At 37.4% G+C, this 10,789-nt stretch overlaps 1 long non-coding RNA gene across 3 annotated transcripts; it reads right to left on the reverse strand.

Annotated features, from left to right (window-relative positions):
• LOC114557255 (uncharacterized) lies at positions 1 to 8,220 on the reverse strand. Of its 3 annotated transcripts, none has more exons than XR_003692778.1 (4): positions 8,109 to 8,220; positions 5,787 to 5,877; positions 2,498 to 2,657; positions 1 to 884 (listed from the first exon to the last, which is right to left on the reverse strand). It is a non-coding gene; the product is annotated as an uncharacterized LOC114557255 (long non-coding RNA). The 3 variants fall into 3 exon arrangements; XR_003692780.1 differs by lacking the exons at positions 5,787 to 5,877; positions 8,109 to 8,220 and adding exons at positions 3,299 to 3,481; positions 4,672 to 4,983; XR_003692779.1 differs by lacking the exons at positions 5,787 to 5,877; positions 8,109 to 8,220 and adding an exon at positions 3,299 to 3,787.
• Positions 8,221 to 10,789: the final 2,569 nt, after the last annotated feature.

Here is a 10,789-nt window from a genome sequence, read left to right on the forward strand (position 1 = left end):
AGCTGCTTCTGGCTACAAGCCTTGACGTGAATTGTTAGGCACAATTTCTACTGTACAGCAGCACAATTCTTCTACTCGCTCATTGTTTGTTTGTTATTGGTTCAATTATAATTTTGGCCCAGAAGGGAGTTTTGGAGCTGTGGACTGCTCAGGACTCAAGATAATGACCCATAAAGAAAATGACGCATCAATTCTGATGTCAAGCTGTTGAACATGATTAAGTACAACAGATGTTCTATCTTTTCTATATCTGAGATCTGTGTTGAGAGTACTTTGTACACAGCACTACACCAAATACCCAATATGTGTATTTAGATTTCTCTTAATATAGAACATACAGTACCTCTCACTATGTAGCATACAGTGACTATATAAGATATATCATACATTTTGACAAACAAATGCAATATTTATTTGTTTATACAAAGCCCAGATAACATTTAAAACATTTCATGTTTTAAATGTTATTTGACTTATGGCCATTACTGTATTTCGTCACCTTTATCAAATGTGCAAACCTAGTTTGTGGTAAAGGAAAGGGTTATCATGAAGTAAAAGGCAGATTGAGTCTGTTTTGTGACATGGTACATCAAGAGAGATCACCAAACCTCTTATTTTCAGACTTTCACCAGCATTGCCTAGAATGTTTACTTCTATTGACCACCAGGTTTTTTTTCATAACTTAAAAAACACTATTGTTAGAAGACACATTTTGACATTATCGTATTAGGTAAATATGGTGGTAAATATGCTGTAAATATCACTCACTTACCTACTCTTCAGCAACTTCCTCATTTTCAAAATAATTCCTACAAGCTCTGAAAATGCAACCTCACTTCGAAGGAACTTCAACATGACATCTTTCATCTAACTGCAACACAGACCTGATGAAAACGTAAGTCATTACAACTTCTATAAAAAACAGATCAATAAATCAAAAAGAAAAGTTCATTCACTGGGTTTCATCTTAGTAATATCTGCAAATTTGGAAAGAAAAGCTAAAACAGATTCACAGATGGTCATTGAGAGATGAGCAAAACATTTTAGGCAGGCAGGCAGGCAGCCGATTGTGTTTTTTGACATTCTGACTTAACAAGCTGTAATTCGTTAATTACAAATAATTAAAAAATAAAACAGCAAACAAGTACAGAAAATGTTTCACTGTTTTAGCATTTCACTTCCTGTTTTTCCTTTACATCATGATTTCATTTTCTGCATTCTGTTAATGAAAGGAGTGTGTTGTCACAGTAATGTGTCCACAGCTATTTGTTTTTGCATAACAGTTAAATGTATCTTCCCCATTTTAAAGAGAACTATGTTTATCTCTACGGTACAGGAGGGTCACACAGAAACACACATACTGACCTTTAACCGAATAATACCATGATCAATGTTTTATTTTAAAGTCTGTCAAATCTGTTACATTACTACTTATACATTTAATTATTCAATTTTGATTTTAAAAGTCATTGTAATTATATAACCACATATTACTATTTTTCCTTATTGTAATAAATAGGTGCACTGCGTCATCCTGCCTTAAAGAGCTGCTAACAGATTATATAAAATTCATATATTTTAAATCGGATGGGCTTTAATTGAACATTTTAGTGATTTACTTAAATACTGTTGTTGCTTTTCCACCATGATGAAGATTAAAACAATATAAAGGTTCAACAAAAAAGTAATCAACCTGAGAACTTAAGTCACATTTGACACAAGCCTGCTTTAAGATCCTGTTATTTTAGGGATGAAATATAGCAAACATGTGAACTGTTCCATCTGTAATCTCCAGACTGTTTTAAACTTGAGTTTCTGCCTCCCCTGACAAACAAAGATGGCTGCAGCTCTGAATTTCCTTCTCGTTGCCTGTCTGCTGCAAGGTGAGTTGGGGTTCATTTATATATGGACCAATAACTATAACAATAAAAAACTTAAGAAGACAGTAAACAACCTACTGTAAACTATTTCTTCAAGATTTGTATCTTGTGTTTCAGGTGCCCTGTGTGGAGAGTTTGAGGCATTTATTCCAAAGAACATCGAGGTTCTGAGTGGATCCTGTGTGACCATCCCCTGCTCCTTTGACATAAAAGCTAAACATGAATCAAACTTGGATAACACATGTAAAGCAGTGTGGAAAAATGATCATGGGACTGTTGTGTTTGACAGTAATTCACAACAAACCATAAGGAATGGAGAACTGATAGGAAACTTAACAAAAAAAGACTGCACCACAGCCCTGAACAACATGAAACCTGATTACAGCAATTCATATTTCTTCAGAGTGGAATGCAACAATAGACTGAAATTTAGTTTTGGTCAACAGAAATTGTATATTTCAGTCAACGGTAAGTTGAAAAGGCCATATACATACACTTTGGTCATTTCCCTATTAGAGAAGTGCTTTGACCTTATTTTGTATCCATTGCATGTAGCAAATAGTATTTTATACAATTGAGAGAAATTAGTGTTTATTTAGTGACTGGTTGGTATGTACCTTCCCACCAGCTGATCCTCCCAGTCCGACTCTGACTCCGTCCACACTGAAGGTGAAGGAGGGAGACTCAGTGAGTTTGTCGTGCTCTGCTCCAGCTCCCTGTCTGTCTCATCCTCCCAATCTGACATGGACCCCCGGCCTGGGTGGCAGTGAGGAGACACTGCAGGACAATCAGGACCAAACTAAAGTCAAGATCTCTAACGTTACCTTCACTGCTTCTCACCTCCATCACAAGAACATCTCCTGTACTGCTGTCTACAGCAAACAAGATGGCAGCACTGAGTCATCTGTTAGCACGAGTTTAACAGCTTATATTTCATGTGAGTTCATTTATCCTTTGCTGAAATTCATACATTATGAACATTTGTCATTTGTAAAATGTAGAGACTTCTATGTTTTAAGGAAATTACCAAGAAAATGCATTGGAACAAAAATACACTTACAAACACAAACATTGCGCATTTTAGGATAAAAACACATCCACACTAACTGTGGGTTAAAAAGGCTTTGAACAAATGTAAAATCCAAAAAATTATAAGAATTTGGATATAGTCTCCTTTTCACCACCACTTCCATTAAACATTTGTTTGCTTATAGCAAGACATATTGTTTGAATGATTGCAAACTTAACCTTCCTTGACCCAACTTGACTTAATTCTTATATTTAATGTTTATTCTTTACAGTTGCTCCCCAGATCCTGCCCTCATCTGATTGCAGCAAAGCTGCAGCCCAGCTCAACTGTTCCTGTGAGACTTTGGGAAACCCTTCTCCCACTTTACAGTGGTATTTGGATGGGTTACCTGTCAATCACTCAGACAGGTTTGCCATCAGCTACGAGCCTCTGGATGACACAGGTCTGAGGAGCATCATCACTGTGAATCAGCCACAGGAGAGAGATCTTGCTCCCTTGCTCTGCCACAGCTCCAACTCTCTGGGATCTGCTACTCAGCGGTTTTATGTCTACAGCCTTGAGCTTCAAACATCTGCGGAAAGTCAAGGTCTGTCTGAATACAAGTTTTATTGATTAGTCGAAAACTATTAGGATTATTTGAAATTCTGATGAACTTGATCGGGAGTCCAAAGCCATATTCTCTATATGTGCAAAGTTTATATCTGTATTTAGTGTTCTGGTTTTGCATAGGCTACTGTAGAGGAGAGGCATGTAATCGGCATGTTAGTTAGTCGCACTCTTGGTTTCAGCTTCTATTATTAACATCCATCATGTCTGGGATGGATCTGTCAAACTTTGATACAGAAAAAAGTATTTATTATAAAAAACACAATCACAGTCTTCAACCTACTACTCCTGAGACTACATATTGGTGAATTTTAAAAAGAAAAGAAATGCTAAACAAATATTATAAATAAATCACTTAACCCTTTTGTTGGATTTTAAATTGTATTTTCTCTTCTATTTTAATTGTATATCCTACCAATACATGATGTTAAACCTCAACCTTTCAAGCTCCATGTTTGTCCAAAATTACTTCACTAAAAAAATATTCTAACTGTTTTAATGCTTCTGAATAACTTTCATAATCTTGAACAGAATGTTCAGGTCGAGTTCCGTGGCCATTCTTCATCGTCACAGTTGGTGTTCTAACAGCTGCACTAATACTATGTGCTCTACTGTTTGCTATCAGGTAGGTAACAACTTGGGACATGTGAGTGTTCAGACTACCACTACGCAGCAAGGTTATTGTTGTTCATTTAACTCTAGTATAAAAACTGACTCTATGTCATGTTTTCTAGCTTTAAATGCTCTCTGAGTGGACTAACTCCTGTCCAGAACCAGTGTTTAACACCGTTAATTTGTTGTGATTGCACAAAATGATAAATGTATTTCATTAAAAAGAACATACAATTTTAATCTAAAATGTGAAAACAATTATATAAAATCACAATAGCCAACAAATCCACTAACAATATAAAACAGTGACAAGGGTGTTTTTCAAGACGATTTCCCCCTGACATTTAGATTTTTATTTTTTTAAATGATTCTGCTTCTGTAGAGCTAGTCCCGTGTTGCCTTGATAATCTAAATATTAATAGATAATGATAAGCAGCTGTGTTTTATCATTGCTAACTATAAATGTACCTAAGCAATTATGAAACTGTTATGATAATGATAATGATATGTTATACTGTAGGTAAGTGGGATGGAGTGTCTTACTGTCCTATCTTGTAGGGCTCAGAGGACTGGCTGCTGTAACCCATCAAAGACTCCGTGCTCAGGTGACACCAGCACAGCTGTGATGAGTCGAGGCTTTAGTGAAACGGAAAATAAGGTACAGACTGTTTCCTTATTTGGGTATTAGACAGTGGTAGTCTAGTCTCACTTTGCCAGACCTTCCTACACAGCGCTGCAGAGGAGGGTCTGGCTAGTCCACAAAGCATTCCGGGATGGGATAAAAATCTGCTCTGCGTGGCTGAGTTGGGTCAGTGGGTAGAGCAGGTGCACACATACAGTATTTGGAGGTTTATGCCTCAAGGTCCAAGGTTCAAATCCAACCTGTGACAAGTTCCTGCATGTCTTCCCCCTCTCTCTCTCTCACCTTTCTCACCTAGCCGTCCTGTCAAATAAAGGTGGAAAAAGCCCCCCAAAAAAACGTGCTCTGGTTTATTGGCAATTTCTTTCAACCAATCACAATCTTCATGGGTGGCGCTAAGCACCGGGAAAAGCCACGGTGCCACTGCTAAATATCCTCGGGAGGAACTTGTTTTGGTGGAACATGTGTACGTTCAAAAGTAGTTTTGTCGTGCAACAGAAAACTCAGATTGGACAGATAGTCTAGAGAGCTGTCTGGATTTACCCTGCAGAGATCTGAGGAGCAGTTAACAATAGTCCTCATAAATCCACCGGAAAATTAAAATTTCAACGCAAACTAAACGGAAGTTAACAGACATCCGGCTGAAAAGAGTGAAATCCGACGGAATTTTTCCGACGGCAACGGAGCAATCCCGGAAGTGGAACGTTGTGGATATAGACCAGGGATAGTCTAACAGAATACTGTATCTGTACCACTGACAGATCTTTTTTTATTTCAGGTATCTACCACAACAGAGGAGGATATCTATGTCAACACCAATATGATGAGAATGTCAAATGTGCCATTTACTCATCGAGGACATCAAGAGGTTGCCAGTACAAGCTCAGAGAAGAAGAATGAAGAAGGCAGTGATGTGATTTACTCCAGTGTGATTTGGAAAAGCAAGGAGAAGAAGAAGAAGAAGAAGATGAAGAAGGGAGAAGGCTCTGGGGGTAGGAACCCATCTGGTAGCTCCTACCTGGAGGAGGAGAGGTGCAAAGAGGGAGGCACATGCAGGAATTATGTAAGCGATGCACTGGAGATGGGGAGTCTGTATGACACGGTTGGGACTGGAAAAGATGCAGAGAAGACGATGTATAGTGAATATGCCCAGGTTAATTTTAGAGATGCCTAATATGTTTAATTTCTAAGATACTTGTTGTGGTGGTGTTGGTGTTGGTAATGATTATGCATTGGATTACATTATATCGTTGTGTTTTGTCCCTCACGTGTAAATACATGAAGAGGTCATATATGTAAACACTACAAACTAAATTAGCACCTCTCTGACTATCCCAGAAAAACAACAAATATAAGGACTACAATCAATTTGAATAATATAGTAAATCATCAGTGTCAATGTTTTCCCCCTATATATAACAATGACACTTAATGACAGTCCTATTCTTCCTTTCAGTTTGTATTAACATGTTCTCATAAGACATTATGACAAGGCTTTGGAACATAATTTGTTACGTGTAGAAAAAAAGGAAAATCCAAGGCACTCATCTTCAAAATGATTTAAAATGCATTTATTTTACTGATTATTTCATAATAGAAAATGTAAAAGACATAGGGAGAAGCAACCCACGTGTAGCGGCACAGACAGCCTTCTTCAGGGTGTGAAGAATTTGTTACATTGGCTATTCGCTGTTATTGGCTATTATTGTTAAGATGATCATGCATGTGTATTATAATATCTTTCCAATACAGTTTTCTTAGCCAGTAAATAAATGTGTAAGATTTAAGATTATATTGCATTTTTAACAAATGTGTAACTCTTAGTGGGAATAAAATCCAAGTAGCTTTAACTCATATAATTCCTTTTAGGCGTCCCATGCCTGGGACATGTACATTAGTTCTAAGTTATCATTTCTAAGGGTTTATGATCAGTAAGGCTTGTGTTTAGTTGTGTGGGTCTATTAAGCTTTTCATTGTTTTAAATTATTATTATCCCTAAACATGAATTTTCAAGTCCCTGCAGGGTTTTTAGGCAATTATCCTTCACATTAACTTGCAAATCATGAATTGTATCTTTTTAAATTTGTATATGTGTAAATAAAGGAAGGAAGAAACAAACAAACAACGAATTCTTGCATTTCTTATTCTGAGTAAACTCCCCTGACACTTCTTTAAGGGGTTACTGCCATAGACAGTATATAAGAATGGACCAACAGAGCCCGTTGCTATGGACGGAGACCATTAAAGGATATTAGAAGCACTTTTCCGGTGAGCGCTGAGCGTTACTGCGCAGCCTCCAACTGAGCTTGAAGACGTAGATGTGACGTGAGCAACCTGTCTGAAAGTTGTAAGTTGTCTTCTGGTAGCTGTGCCAAGAGAAATCTCAATCATTCCCAATCTTGCAGAGACGGAGAGCGTAGGTATACATTACAGGCCAAAAGTTTGGACACACCTTCTCATTCAATGTGTTTCTTTATTTTCATGACTATTTACATTGTAGATTCTCACTGAAGGCATCAAAACTATGAATGAACACATATGGAATTATGTACTTAACAAAAAAGTGTGAAATAACTGAAAACATGTCTTCTATTTTAGATTCTTCAAAGTAGCCACCCTTTGGTTTTTTTGATAACTCTGCAAACCCTTGGTGTTCTCTCAATGAGCTTCATGAGGTAGTCACCTGAAATGGTTTTCACTTCACAGGTGTGCTTTGTCAGGGTTAATTAGTGGAATTTTTTCCCATATTAATAAAAAAGCAAAGGGTGGCTACTTTGAAGAATCTAAAATAGAAGACATGTTTTCAGTTATTTCACACTTTTTTGTTAAGTACATAATTCCATATGTGTTCATTCATAGTTTTGATGCCTTCAGTGAGAATCTACAATGTAAATAGTCATGAAAATAAAAAGGAAACGCATTGAATGAGAAGGTGTGTCCAAACTTTTGGCCTGTACTGTATGTAAGGAGATAACATGGGCACAGGCTAATTATTGCTAACTAAAATGCTAGTTAACATTAGTAATTAAACCTAAACCTAACCTTCTCCTGTACTATACGGTAATTCCTCTACTGTGCGACAGTAAGTCGTGTGGTTATGACACAATCGTTAGCCTATTTTTACAAAAACGTTTGCTACGGAGCCATATAACGTGAGGTACAAGGTAATGGAGCCTTTTATACATTGTCGTGTTTCTTTAGAAATAAACAATAGACAAATAGAGTCGCTGTCAAAGTGACGTCAAAATGAATGGCAGTCAGTGGAATGCTAAGGGGAGGTGATCGCTTTGTATCATCAAAATGGTGCCATAGGAGGTTCGAGTTCTGAAGCGAAGCTTACCCCCTTGGTTACTGCCACAACAGAGAGGAACGGAAAACACTGTCAACTGGCTCAGGAAATAAACAGCTGTCAGAAGACACAGACTTTACAGGAAAATAAACTCCTGATAAGTTACAACAAATGAACACACTGCCATCTAGTGTTAGTTAATGGTTATGTCTTCCATTATCAGCATTATTGGAAATAACATCACAGAGGTGGGAAATATGGAATGCCGTTTTATTCAGAATTAAATAAATAAATAAATACATAAATATGCCTTTGAAATACATCATGAAATAAATAAATGAGGCAATAAATACATAAATAATTAAATAAATGTAATTATTTCTTATTTTTTACTTTATTTATTTATTTCAAGAGACTTTTATTTCATAAGTCCACATTTACTTATTTCAAGAGACTTTTATTTTGTATATCCACATTTATTTATTTCCGTGGACTTTTATTTCCTAATGCCACATTTATTTATTTTTATTACTCACCTCTCTGAGGACACTGACGTAAGACTAAAACACATCAACTTCTGCTCACTGTTCTCAATGTGATAATGTATGCCATCTAGTGTGAGTTGTTGGCTTGTTACAATAAAAAGTAATGTGTGCTTGCAACTTACAATGACTTACACAGTAATTTAACTATGCAGGATTTACCCTATTATACTTTATCAACAGGAATAGATAGGTCAAACAGCCAGCCACAAATAGTCTATAAATCAGGCTGTCTTTGAGATTTCACATGAACAACGGTTAAAGTTACTCAGGCTACCGAAGAATACCACAATTCCTCCATTCAATGAAGCGACGAACCCCAAGCTTCCATCCTTAACAAACAGCCATGTATATGGGCTCTTCCAGTCTCTCCACTGCTTTAACGGGAGAGAGGAGCAAGAGGGGTTAGGATGGTGACCGGCCTCTGACGAGCTGTTACCACCACCATCTTAAGCCAGTGAGGACATTATTTCTTCAGCTTCTTCTTGCGTTGTCACCCCGGGGGAAGGTGTGCCAACAGGGCTTGCAGCAGGTGAATCGGTCCTGCTATTAATTTCATCGCTACTGTTAGAAAAATCTTAAAGACGTGATCGTTGATTTCTGAGCAGGAAGAATAGGCTTGGTCCAATTGAGAATTAAGCAAAAGGTTTAATAAACAACATGATGAAAGTGACAAGACAAAAACAATCAAACATAAAACACTAACACTGTGGACAGCAGATCTATGTTTCTCCCTGATGGAGTCACATAAGAACCAGTCCTGTGACATGACAAAATAATACACTGTAAACAGCGGTCTGCAAGCATGTTTCCCCTGTCGGGTAACAGTTTGCAGCCCTGAAATCACCTCTGTTTCAGAATTATATTCCTTCGGAATTGTGGGTGTTTCCTTGAATGGAAACTCTCCCAGGTTAAGAACATACCTCTGAATTCAGGTTTACTCCAGGTCACAGACAAAGGTCGTTTATCATGGTAGTGCAAATTCTATTCAACTTTACAGAGATATGCATTTCCTTTGTTCTAATCAAGTCTGGCCCAGCAGGAAGTGGCTCCCCAAAAGGCAGAAACAACAGTTACCTTTCCTGTGGGAACAATGAGTCTTCTCCAGTATGCGAAATGTCAGACAAGAACTGATGATTCTTTAGAAGCTTGAGGTGTGAGCCAGACAAATGCTAATTAAGTGTAGTTATTTGATTAGATCTAGCTGCAGGCTACATAAAACCAAAAGTACATTGTTTTCAAAACATACACAATTTCTTAGTAAAAACCTAAATGAATTAAACTGCCTTGTTTTCTTTTTGCAAGGTTATATGATGCTTACTGCAGAATGGATTTCAAGGACTTTGCGTCTTGACTTAACATCTATCTTATATCTTATCTTATATATACAGTATCTATCTATATATAGACATATATATATATATATATATATATATATATATATATCAATAAATTGCAGAAAACGTCTGTCTGTCTGTCAGGTATCTTGCTATGGGCAAGAGTAAGTGCAGTGCCAAGGTTGACGTTTGGATTAGAAATGCAAACGATATCATTAAATATATAGGTAAATGAAGCACACATTGGCTTTTGCCACTCTAGCAGCTGGACACTCCCCCTCTTACACTGAGGACCAGAGACAGAGAACAGTGGAGCTTTGGCAGCTAAAATGTGACATACACATACGCTAATGTCTGAATACTCCACATTTTCAGTCAGTAGTAGGCTATACAGTGAAGTGGCATTTAAGTGGTTTGGGGTCCTTCTGTAAGTAATTTTGGGGTAGGGGAGCGCGGGGCACAAAGTAACGCGGGGTTAAATGTAACACGGGTTTTTTAGATGGTTGCACAGGGTAGAACTGGATGTGCTTCAGGGCATGTAATGACATTGCCATTAGACGTGTTCCCGCCAACTTGGAATTCTGTTTACTTCCGCTATCTCTGAGAGAGAGAAGAAATTGTGTTTTGGCATCATGTACTGTAAGTATTTTTCGATTTCTAAAGAGTGTGTGAAAGTCAGTGTATCTAATGTTATATTGCCTTGATCACCGTCCTCTTGGCTAAAACATTGTACCATTATAAAAGATGTGACCATCGCTTAGCAAGTGCTAGCCAGTCCTGAGGTAAACCTAGGCTAGTTGTAACACGGTGTTACAACTAAGCCGCACCTATAATTATACTACAAAAGGAGCCA

Source organism: Perca flavescens, chromosome 6, assembly GCF_004354835.1.
Source record: "Perca flavescens isolate YP-PL-M2 chromosome 6, PFLA_1.0, whole genome shotgun sequence".
Classification (NCBI taxonomy): domain Eukaryota; kingdom Metazoa; phylum Chordata; class Actinopteri; order Perciformes; family Percidae; genus Perca; species Perca flavescens.